This window comes from Callospermophilus lateralis, chromosome 4, assembly GCF_048772815.1.
Source record: "Callospermophilus lateralis isolate mCalLat2 chromosome 4, mCalLat2.hap1, whole genome shotgun sequence".
Taxonomy (NCBI): Eukaryota; Metazoa; Chordata; class Mammalia; order Rodentia; family Sciuridae; genus Callospermophilus; species Callospermophilus lateralis.
In genome coordinates, this window is record NC_135308.1 from 108,974,562 (window position 1) to 108,984,686 (window position 10,125).

Here is a 10,125-nt window from a genome sequence, read left to right on the forward strand (position 1 = left end):
GATGCTTTTAATTCCTTTGAAAAGACATTAGTGTCTCCTCAGTTCATTTTCATTCCATTGAGGCTTTAAACAGTTATATTGGGACTTTCACTTGCAACTCCCTATAGCTTTCCGAACACCCCAATGAGTTTATTTCTGTTAGACAATGACACATTTACTTTTTATCTTGCCTGAAATTGCCGCAGCATTAAAAAGCAAAGTTTGGTCATTCTTTAAGTGATTCCTATATCATCTTTCTGATTTTCCTCCTAGCATTAGATTGCTATTTTTAATGTCTCTCTTTTTTCTATTCACATGTGAAATATTGGTCCTCCCCAATATTCTGTTTTCAGACCTCTCACTTCCTATGTTCTGTTTGTTATTCTTCTTTCTCTATGCTTTCTATTAACAATTTCATCAATTCATTTGTTTTATCCTTTATATGACGTACTCCAAAGATGAGATCTAATCTCTATAAAAACATTAAACATATAGGTCATTTCTGGGTTGTTCTAGGATTTGTCCACATCTCATTTACTATATACTCCAAATGATTTACTGTATCTTCTTCCAATGTTAACTAAAGTTTTAATATAGAAAAAAATATCTTTTTTTAACCTGCAAGGCTCTTATGGAAAGTACCTTCTTTGTTTTTTTCACTTCAACACTTGTCATTTTCTTACCTGTCTTCCTTAGGGCTTGAGTTCCATTAACACTGACTACTTGAAAGTCTTCGTCAGTTCTATATGCTTTCTCCTCTGCACAGGCTAATCTTTTGATTAATACCTATTAGTCCTTCCACATTCCTCATAGGTATCAGTTCTTTCAGGAAATCTTCATTCATGAACCCAAAGCATGTAAAATTGTGCTCCTGTGGTATTTTCAAGTACGTGTTGTTTATCCAGTCATGGAATACATCACACTGTATTTTGCTGTGCACTGTAATTACATTTCTCCTGTATATTTCTGTAAATTTATCTAAAGTAGAATCCATAATGTATACACTATTAAATTTCCTTATAATTGGGCTTATATAATAAATGTAAGGATAGAACAAAGCAGCATTGTCTACATACTGGGAAAACTTGTACTCCTTAATGCCTATTCTGATCACTTGGTTCAACGTTCTCATTTTCATATGTGCTTCAAACTACTCTTTCATTTTGAATACTTTTTAAAACAAAGGTCTGATTATGCCCAGTTTTAAACTGTAAAGAGTCTCCTTTCTCCTTTTCCAGGGTTTTCCCAGCCTGTGAACGACTCTGCCTTTACTCTTAATAACTAATTCCCTCTCTGCAGCTGCTGTTTGCTTTCTTGTGTCTGATAACCTCTTTCCTGACCTCTTCCTTTTTAGGTACTTAATTAGGATTTGCCACCATTTTACAGAATTGCTTCCCATATATCATTTTTTGAGACTGCAATCGTTTCACTTCTTGATTTTTTTGTTTTGAGTCTGAAACCACCTACTGCATGTCTAAAGATTTAATCTCCTAAGATAGACTTTGTATTTTTTTACTAAAATCAATAGTGATCCACATATATAATATGAACAGATGCATTCAAGAAGCTGAAGAGTACCTGAATATTCTCAAGATTACTTGATTTTTAGGGTCAATAGAAAATGTACTCTAAAAATAATAAGTTTGTTCTTTTTCTGTTATGTCATTCATGGCTAAAAAAAAAAGAGTGCCTGATACATAACTCATGTTCAATCGTTTTTGAAGAAATAATTTAATGTGCCTTTATGTAACTGTAACTTGTATTTTAATTTTTCAAAAAGTAGAGAATGTTTCAGATAACACTTATATCTAAAAGCCTCTCTTATGTCTTCTCTCTGGAAAATTAGAAATGCTATTAAATCCTGTGACTGTAACCAATGGAGTTTTTTTTTTTCTTTGTTTAATTTACTTTCCTATCTATATCCCAAACCATTTCTCTGATAATGGCACTCCAAGTACATTTGCTGATATAACCAGAATGCAACTAGTGTTACAGACTTTTCGTGATCATGTATTGATTCTACACATCTCTTTATATCCATATTAGAATGTTCCTCTAGCTGCCTAGTTTTCTGTATTTTTTAAAATCAAATTTAGTGGTAGTGTTTCTAGAGAAAAAAATGTTTACCATTGAAATAAATAAATAAACCTACCTACCTTTTGTAAGAGAGAAAAAAAATGTCATCACATTTCTGTGGCCCACAACATTCACAGTCTGAAAAACTCTTATTCAACTTTTCTTTGCCTGGCCAGGTTTCCTTCTCTTTTCTCCATTCTTCCAGTCCATCAAGTCACCTAAAATGTTATTAAATTATAAATTTCTTAGGATCCAACATTTTTGAGGTAAGGAACACAATCCTACAATAGAAGTTGATTTTTCTTTTGCAGTGAACAGAAACTACATACAGGATGACGTAAAGGCTGAGTGAGTGGGAAAAGTTAAAGTTTTTCTTAAACTTCTCTTTTCTAGTGATTTTGCTATCTATCCTCCAGGACATGTGATCCTCATTTAAAATCTTTGTTACCCTGGGAATTGTGGGTATTTGGAGTCTCACAGTAAAAAAAGTAATTCTAAGAACTAATAATAACTTGTGAACTACAATCAGATGTCACCTTATATCTCTTATGATATCTATTACCAACAACTAAGATATGTTTTTATGAGTATGTGGAGAAATTGGAATCTGTTCCCCTTTTTGGTGGGAATGTAACCTGGTATAGTTACTATAGAAAACATTATAATGTGTCCTCAGAAAACTAGCAATAGAATGGCTGTAATCTAAGAATCCCACTTTTTGTCATATTTCCAAAAAAATAAAAATAAAAATAAGTATCCCAAAGAAAAATCTGCATCCCTGTGTTCATTGCAACAAAACTGAAAACGGCAAAGATATTGAAACAACCCAGATTTCTGTCAACACATAGTGGATTAAAAGAAAATGTGGCAGGCACACGCGTGCGTACACACACACACACACACACACACACACACACAATGCAATATTATTCAACTTTTTTAAAAAAGGAAACCCTTCAATATGCAACAACATGAATAACCTGGAAGACATTATCAAAGAGAAATGAGTTACAGAAGGGCAAATGTTGCATGATTCCACTTCCTTGAAGTATTTAACATAGTCAGATTGAAAGAAATAGATTCAAAAGGGTGGTTGCCTTGTCTAACCTCACTCCCCTAGAGGGGAGTTGTTCTGTGGCTATAAAATTTCAGTATGGAAAATAAGTAAATCTAGAGATCTGCTGTGCAACATGGTGCCATTAATAGCACTGCTATTTTGAGCACTGAAAATATTAAAGAGGACTTATGTCCTGTTAAGTGTTTTTACCAAAACAAAGGACTAAACAACAATAAACAAACAAATAAAACCAAAAGCTGAAAAGGAAACAAATTTTGGGAGCTGATGGATCTGTTCATTACTTCTCTTCTGATAATGTCTTTATGGTATTATGTGTCCTATCACATCAAATTGAGTATTTCAAGTATATGCAAATTATGTTATAAATTATATTTCTATAAAGCTGTCAAAAAGAAGCATATGCTGGAGATCATTACAATATCTAAATGAAGTGTCACTTCCATAATTATGAACAGGTTGTGGCATACTCTGCCAAATGGCATCTGGCAATATTTTCCAACTGATCTCTGTACCATGTGGGTGGGCTATTGGTGAATCACATCTAAAGTTATTTGGCCAAGTGTATCATTTAGAAAAAACCTAACATGTTTACTTGGAGTGTCTTAAAGTAAAAATTCACCTCCTTAATTATTTGACATGTAGTTTTTCCATGTGTACTTTTATAGCCTCTCATGTGATCCTTTACCCAAACTTTCAATTTCACCTATTTTTCTCCTCAGAACACAATCACTTTCATTTCTCTTTTCAGTCTTATATTTTATTGAGTAGGGTAAATATTTTTTTTCTCCTTTTTCATAAGAATTCTTTTAATTCTCCTAATATTTTTGAGTTTTGTCCTCTCAGAAATCTTTCCACCAGTGCAGGCTAGAGGACGTTGTGTTAAGGTAATGATTGCTCCATAGCGTCCATTCTCCATGCTCATCTTCCCAAACTCCCAATGTCCTTCTGCCAGAGTGTGCCACTCTGACACCCTCTTGGCCCTAGTCTTCCCAGTGAATTAAGTGTTCTGGATAGTTTCATTCCCTTTGCTCTTATTAATTTTGTTTCAGGGATTGATTGAACCTGGTTTTTGGCAAACATGAACCAAGTTATTTAAAATAAATTTTTAACATGTAGCATCTGCTATTTCCCAGGCACCAGGATAGGTTCCATATGATGAAACTCATTTAATTTGTACTAAAACTCTCACTCTCATTTTCTGTAATCTGTTACATGCATCTTCTGAATTAAAATTATCAAAGATTTTTCTCAAATATAGATTCATGGGAATTAGTCAAAGCTAAAAACTTTTCACCAGGAAGTAGGGGAGTGATGTTAGACATTAGTGGAGAAATTAGAAGCTAAAATCATTTTAGTATAATGATTAAGACTTTCATATGCATGTTAAAATTTAAGAATCACGGAGGCAATTAAATTACAGTGTTCAACACTAACATTGTCATCTACATACTCTGTTCTTTATGCCATAAATCATCACTTAATTTATATATTTGCATTGTAATTTAGACACAAATGAAGGATGACAAAAACATTAATAGAGATCTTTTACCTGCCTTACAGCCTTTCTTTTGTTGATGTAATCTCTGATCATTATATGTAGTCTTCTTATAGAGGAACAGACTGTACTTCTGTTCATGGAGCAATAACTTCCCCTAGTCAGCCAGCAATAATTATTTATAATGCTAACAATGAACATAAGCATTATCTGAAAACACAATCTCTTGGAGTTTTCTATTTTTCTATCATTGATATTTCCCCAGGAGATAACTGTTTTAGGAAAAAAAATTAACTCAGTTTGTTTTTTACAAATTTCTGTAAATAACATGAGTCCTATGGGTCTGAAAAAATGAATTATTTCTTCCTATGGCCATGTGCCTTAGAAAATCCCATGTGGTATATGTGGCAAGACTCAGCTTACTTTCAGAGAATCATCACGGGAAAATAAGCATAAAATTAAGAGAAGTGATGCAGACTGGTATAACTTGGATGAAGATACTTGTTGGGGAAAGTATAAACGGCAGCCATACCCCAGAGAAAAAAAACCCAACATGGCGCCTAAGGACCTCTTCTTCCTACCTTCTTCTTCTCTGTAGTGGCGCTAAAAGTTCCCGCCCGTGTGAACTCTCCCGCCGGCACCAATTTCAAACCTCGCTGGCGGGGAACCTTAGCTCCAATGAGAACTAATTCCTGAGCTTCAAAGCTGATATCTGGAAGAACTTGCCAATAAACGGGTTGTCTGGCACTTATCTAAGCCCTATCATCTCCCCCTTAGTTCTATATAAGCACACAGCTTTTTGCAATAAAATTGGAATTCTCCCAGCGAAGTGTCTTTGCGTGGGGAATTCTTTCAATACTAACAAAGCACGTTGACAATAGTGGACAATGACAGTCTATCACATGCATTTACTTCTGCGTGAGACTTCAGGTTTTTAAAGAAATCTGTAAAACCAAATCTGTTACCCTTAATGGTATCCAACCCCCACCTCAAGATTGATCTCTTTGAAAGCCTCTCAGGCTAACCAACAGCTGATTCAAGGAAAAGAAAACAGCTCTGTGCTTTCAAATTTGCTGGGGTTTTCTACTTCAGCCTCAATTTTTTAAATGCAAATTCTATTTTGTCTTTGATAGACAAAAATCAACACATTAATGGTTTCTCTTTTATACAGGTAAATCATATGCTAATACTTTACTATAACTTCCTTTTTGATTTTAGTTTATCTAAGAACTAATTGTCTTTCAACTACTTCAGGGCATAAAAAAAAAAAGTGCAATAAGCTATGAAGTAACTAAAAGTTGACAAGCTTTCTGTCATCTCATTCTTCATACTCCCCCTCTGAACACATACCGGGCAAAAACCATTTTGGTGAAAATCTTAGCCTTGATGATCTTGTGCAGTGAATGGTGGACATCTAAAAGTTCTCTCAGTAGAGAGTAATTTGTCTCACTTAGTTTTTAAGGGAATAATTTCATTAAACAAATAGGCGATATTTCACAGTAAAAGAATGTTTAAAATTTAGAAAATGTTGAAATTTTCAGCAATGTAATGTTCTTTGTGGTATATTTTCCAAGGATTTGGAAGGCATACCTCAGTGTGTCTTTTAAATTAAATAAAGTGGATAACAAATTACTGGATTAGTGACTACAGATTGATGCTTAAATATGCCCTGACCAAGCCGTTAGTCTTGGCAAGGATCTGTTCAATGATTTAAAAACATGTTCATTACAATTTTCCATATTAAAAAGTTGAAGCAAAGTTTAACAAAAATACAGGAAAATACACTAACAAATATTTCTTTCCCTTATCTCTCAAAACAGAAAGCAGTTCTCACATCTACCTTACATTACTTACTCTTGATAATTTTTCATCATTTTGGCTGGAAGCTCCTTTTTGGGTTTAACTGTGTTTTGTTAAGGAACATGTGACTTGTCCAGGGCTAGCACCATCATCTAAATTTGTTCTGTAGACATATTTTGGAGAGGCTTGAGTTTTCCTAGTTTCCCATTTTCACACAGTATGTTTATATCTTTGGAAAACTCTTATTTTCCACATTGCAAACATTTTAAAAAAATAAATAAATAAAAGGAATAGAAAAAAAGAATTTTGGGGGATTGAGAAAAGTGGTGTTGTAACTTTTTCTGAGCAGGCAGAAATATTTCTACTCCCCAAATAATGATATTTATGTTTTCTACTCTGTTTCCAAGAGACACACTGGGATTGCCCAAATTAATAGTCAGGTATCCTTAGTGCCCAGGTTCAAACATCACTTACTAAACCTTCTGTGTAATTACCCTTGGCAAAGCAACTAAAATTGGCAGCCGCAGAGACATTTTCCTTTGAGACAGTAAGATAGCAAACCAAAATAATTTAGAGAGTAGTTGCTCATCTTAATGAGGGGGATAGAAAGCACAAGCCTGATTCAGCTTACCATTATAGTTTCTAAGGATATAATTATGTCAGTTATTTTATTGAATTCTTCATGATGAAATGTTCTGTAAAGAATCTGGTACATGTGAAAATTCTAATTGACAAATATTATTATGTATACAGATATATTATGAAAAAAATCATTTTATTAATCAGCATTTACATTTTAAAACAGGAGAACATGTGTAAGTTGGACATTATTTGTTCTATATGCAAAATATGCATCTCCTTATTACTTTGTGTTTGGAGCTTTCCAACTCCTTTCTTCTAGTTATTCATAAAACATAAAATGTTATTGTGAACTGCATACCCCTCCCTGTTCTATAAAATATTATCTTACTGTGTTCGGGTACCACTTTTCTTACCCCCATTATCCTCCCCATTACTAGTTCTAGTAACCACTATTACACAACCTTATCAGCTTAATTTATTTAATGTCCACATATGAAAAAGAATAGATAATATTTGTCTGTCTCCATGTGACTTACTTTACTTTGCATATTGTTCTTTAGTTTATATCCATTCTGGGGCATATGATATCATTATTTTTATAACTGAATAATCTCAATTTTTAAGTCAGATAATTGACTATTAGTGCACAGAAATACTATTGAGTTTTGTATGTTGGTTTTGTATCATTTAACTTTGTTGAATTAATTTTGTTCCAATAGAATTTTATTAAATTTTGAGGATTATCTATACATATTGTCTTACAAACAATGACAATATGATTTCCTCTTTACCAAATTAGATGTTTTTTTTTCCTTTTGCCTGATTGTTCTTGCTAGAATGAAAGTGTTAGAAATGGCATTCTTGTTCCAGATGTTAGAGGGAAAGCTTCCAGCTTTTCTCCATACAGTGTGATGGCAACTGTTGGCTTATCATATAAAGATTTTATTATGTTAGATACATTAGTTTTATACTTAATGTGTTCTGTTTTTATCATAAAGGGTTGTTGAGTTTGCTATCAAGTAACTGTTCTACATCTATTCAGGTGATCATATCTTTTGTCCTTCATTTTGTTGATGCTGTATATCTTATTTATTGTCTTGCATATTTTGAATCATCCTTGCATCCCTGGCATGATTCCCACTTAAGAATGTTGAATAATCGTTTTAATGTGTCATTGCACTTAGTATGCTAGTTTTTGTTGTGAATTTTGCATCTATGTTCATCAAGGACATTGGCCTGTAGTATTCTTTTTAATTGTGTCTTTTTCTGGTTTGGGCATCAGGGAAATTAATGTTAACCTCATGGAATAAATTTGCAAGAATTTCCTTCTTTTAAACTTTATGGAGCCACATAAAAAATAGAATTAATATTTCTTACATATTTGGTAGGACTTTCTAGTGAAGCCATCTAGTCCTGGGTTTTTCTTTGAAGGGAGACTTTCATTTACTAAATCAACCTCATTATTAACTATTGACTGTTCAGTTTTTCTATATCTTCATGATTAAATCTTGGCAAGGTGTACGTTTCCAGGCATATTTTTCTTTTCTCCTAAGTTTATTTTTTAGGTATAGTTATTCATAATAATCTTTGATGTTTCTCTGTATTTCTTCAGTAACAATTTTAATAATTTTATTTTTATTTCTGATTTTGTTTGCATATTCTTTCTTTTTGTAAGTCTTGCTAGAGAATTGTCAATTTTCTTTATTTTTTGAAGGACCAGCTCTTTATTTAACTTGTCTTTTGTTGTTGTTGTTTTAATTCTCTATTTGACTCATTTTGGTTTAGATTATTATTTCTCTCCTTTTACTAATTTTCAATTTTGTTTGTTCTTATTTTTCTAGTGCCTTGAGATACAGATATAAAACATTTAAAGTCTATACTTTTCTGGTGCAGGTGTTGATTGCTGTGAACTTCCTTCTTAGTACTGCTTCTATTGTATACCATTGTTTTGGGTATGCTGTTTTCAATTTCAATTGTTTCAAGCATTTTTTTAACTTAATTCTTGATTTCTTTCATTATCTGTTGGTTGTTCAAGACTGAATTTGTTTAATTTCCCTGGATTTATGTAATTTCCAAAGTTTTCATTTTGATTGATTTCTAATTGTGTCATGGTTTGTTTTCACAAGATAAATTAATATGATCACAATTTTGAAATACTTATTGAGATTTGTTTTATAGCCTATCATATTATTCTGAATGATTCTATTACTGAAAGTGAGTTATTCAAGTTCTATACTTTTATTGTTTTGGAGTTTATCTCTCCCTTTACATCTATTAATATTTTCTTTATATATTTGTATGCTCCAATATCAGATGCACATATAACTATTATTTCCTCTCATGGAATTGATGCTTCATCACTATTTAATTATATCCTTTGAATATTTTTTAAATTTTTTATTTCCTTTTTTTTGTTGGCAGTGCTGAGGATTCAACTTGGGGACTCATGAATTCTAGAAAAGGACTTTATCACTGAGCTACACCCTTGGCCCTACAGCTTTTATAGAGGGTCTAATATTTTGTGATGTGACTGTGGCTATTCTTGCTTCATTTTATTCTATTTTAATGGAACACCTTATTACATACTCTCACTTCCAGCCTATGTGGATCTTAGTGGTGAGTTGAGCTTCTTGTCAGCAACAGACAGCTGGGTCTTTATTTTTTATTCATTTAGCTTTGCATCTTTTAGTTGGGTAATTTAATATGCTTACATTTAAATAAATTTTCAATCAGTAAGTACTTACTACAGCTATTTTGGAAACTCTTTCTTGGTTTTATTATATTTCTTTTCTTCCCTTTTCCCTTCCAAGTCTTCTTCTGTGATTAAGTGATTTACTTCCTTTGTGAATGTGTTTTGATTTTTTAAATTATTTTTGGCTTATAGATTTTTTTGTATTTTTTCTGAGGGTTCCAAAGACATCTTTGATTATAACAAGTTATTTTAAATATTTACAACATAGCATGATTATGAAGGTTAAAAAAAAGAAGACAAAGGAAAAAGAAACTATACTAATAAAAACATTACATTTGCACTCCACTCCTCTCCACATTTTTAATTTTTAGTATCCCACCTCACATATTCCATAAACATACCAATATAGTTACTGGGTTTAGG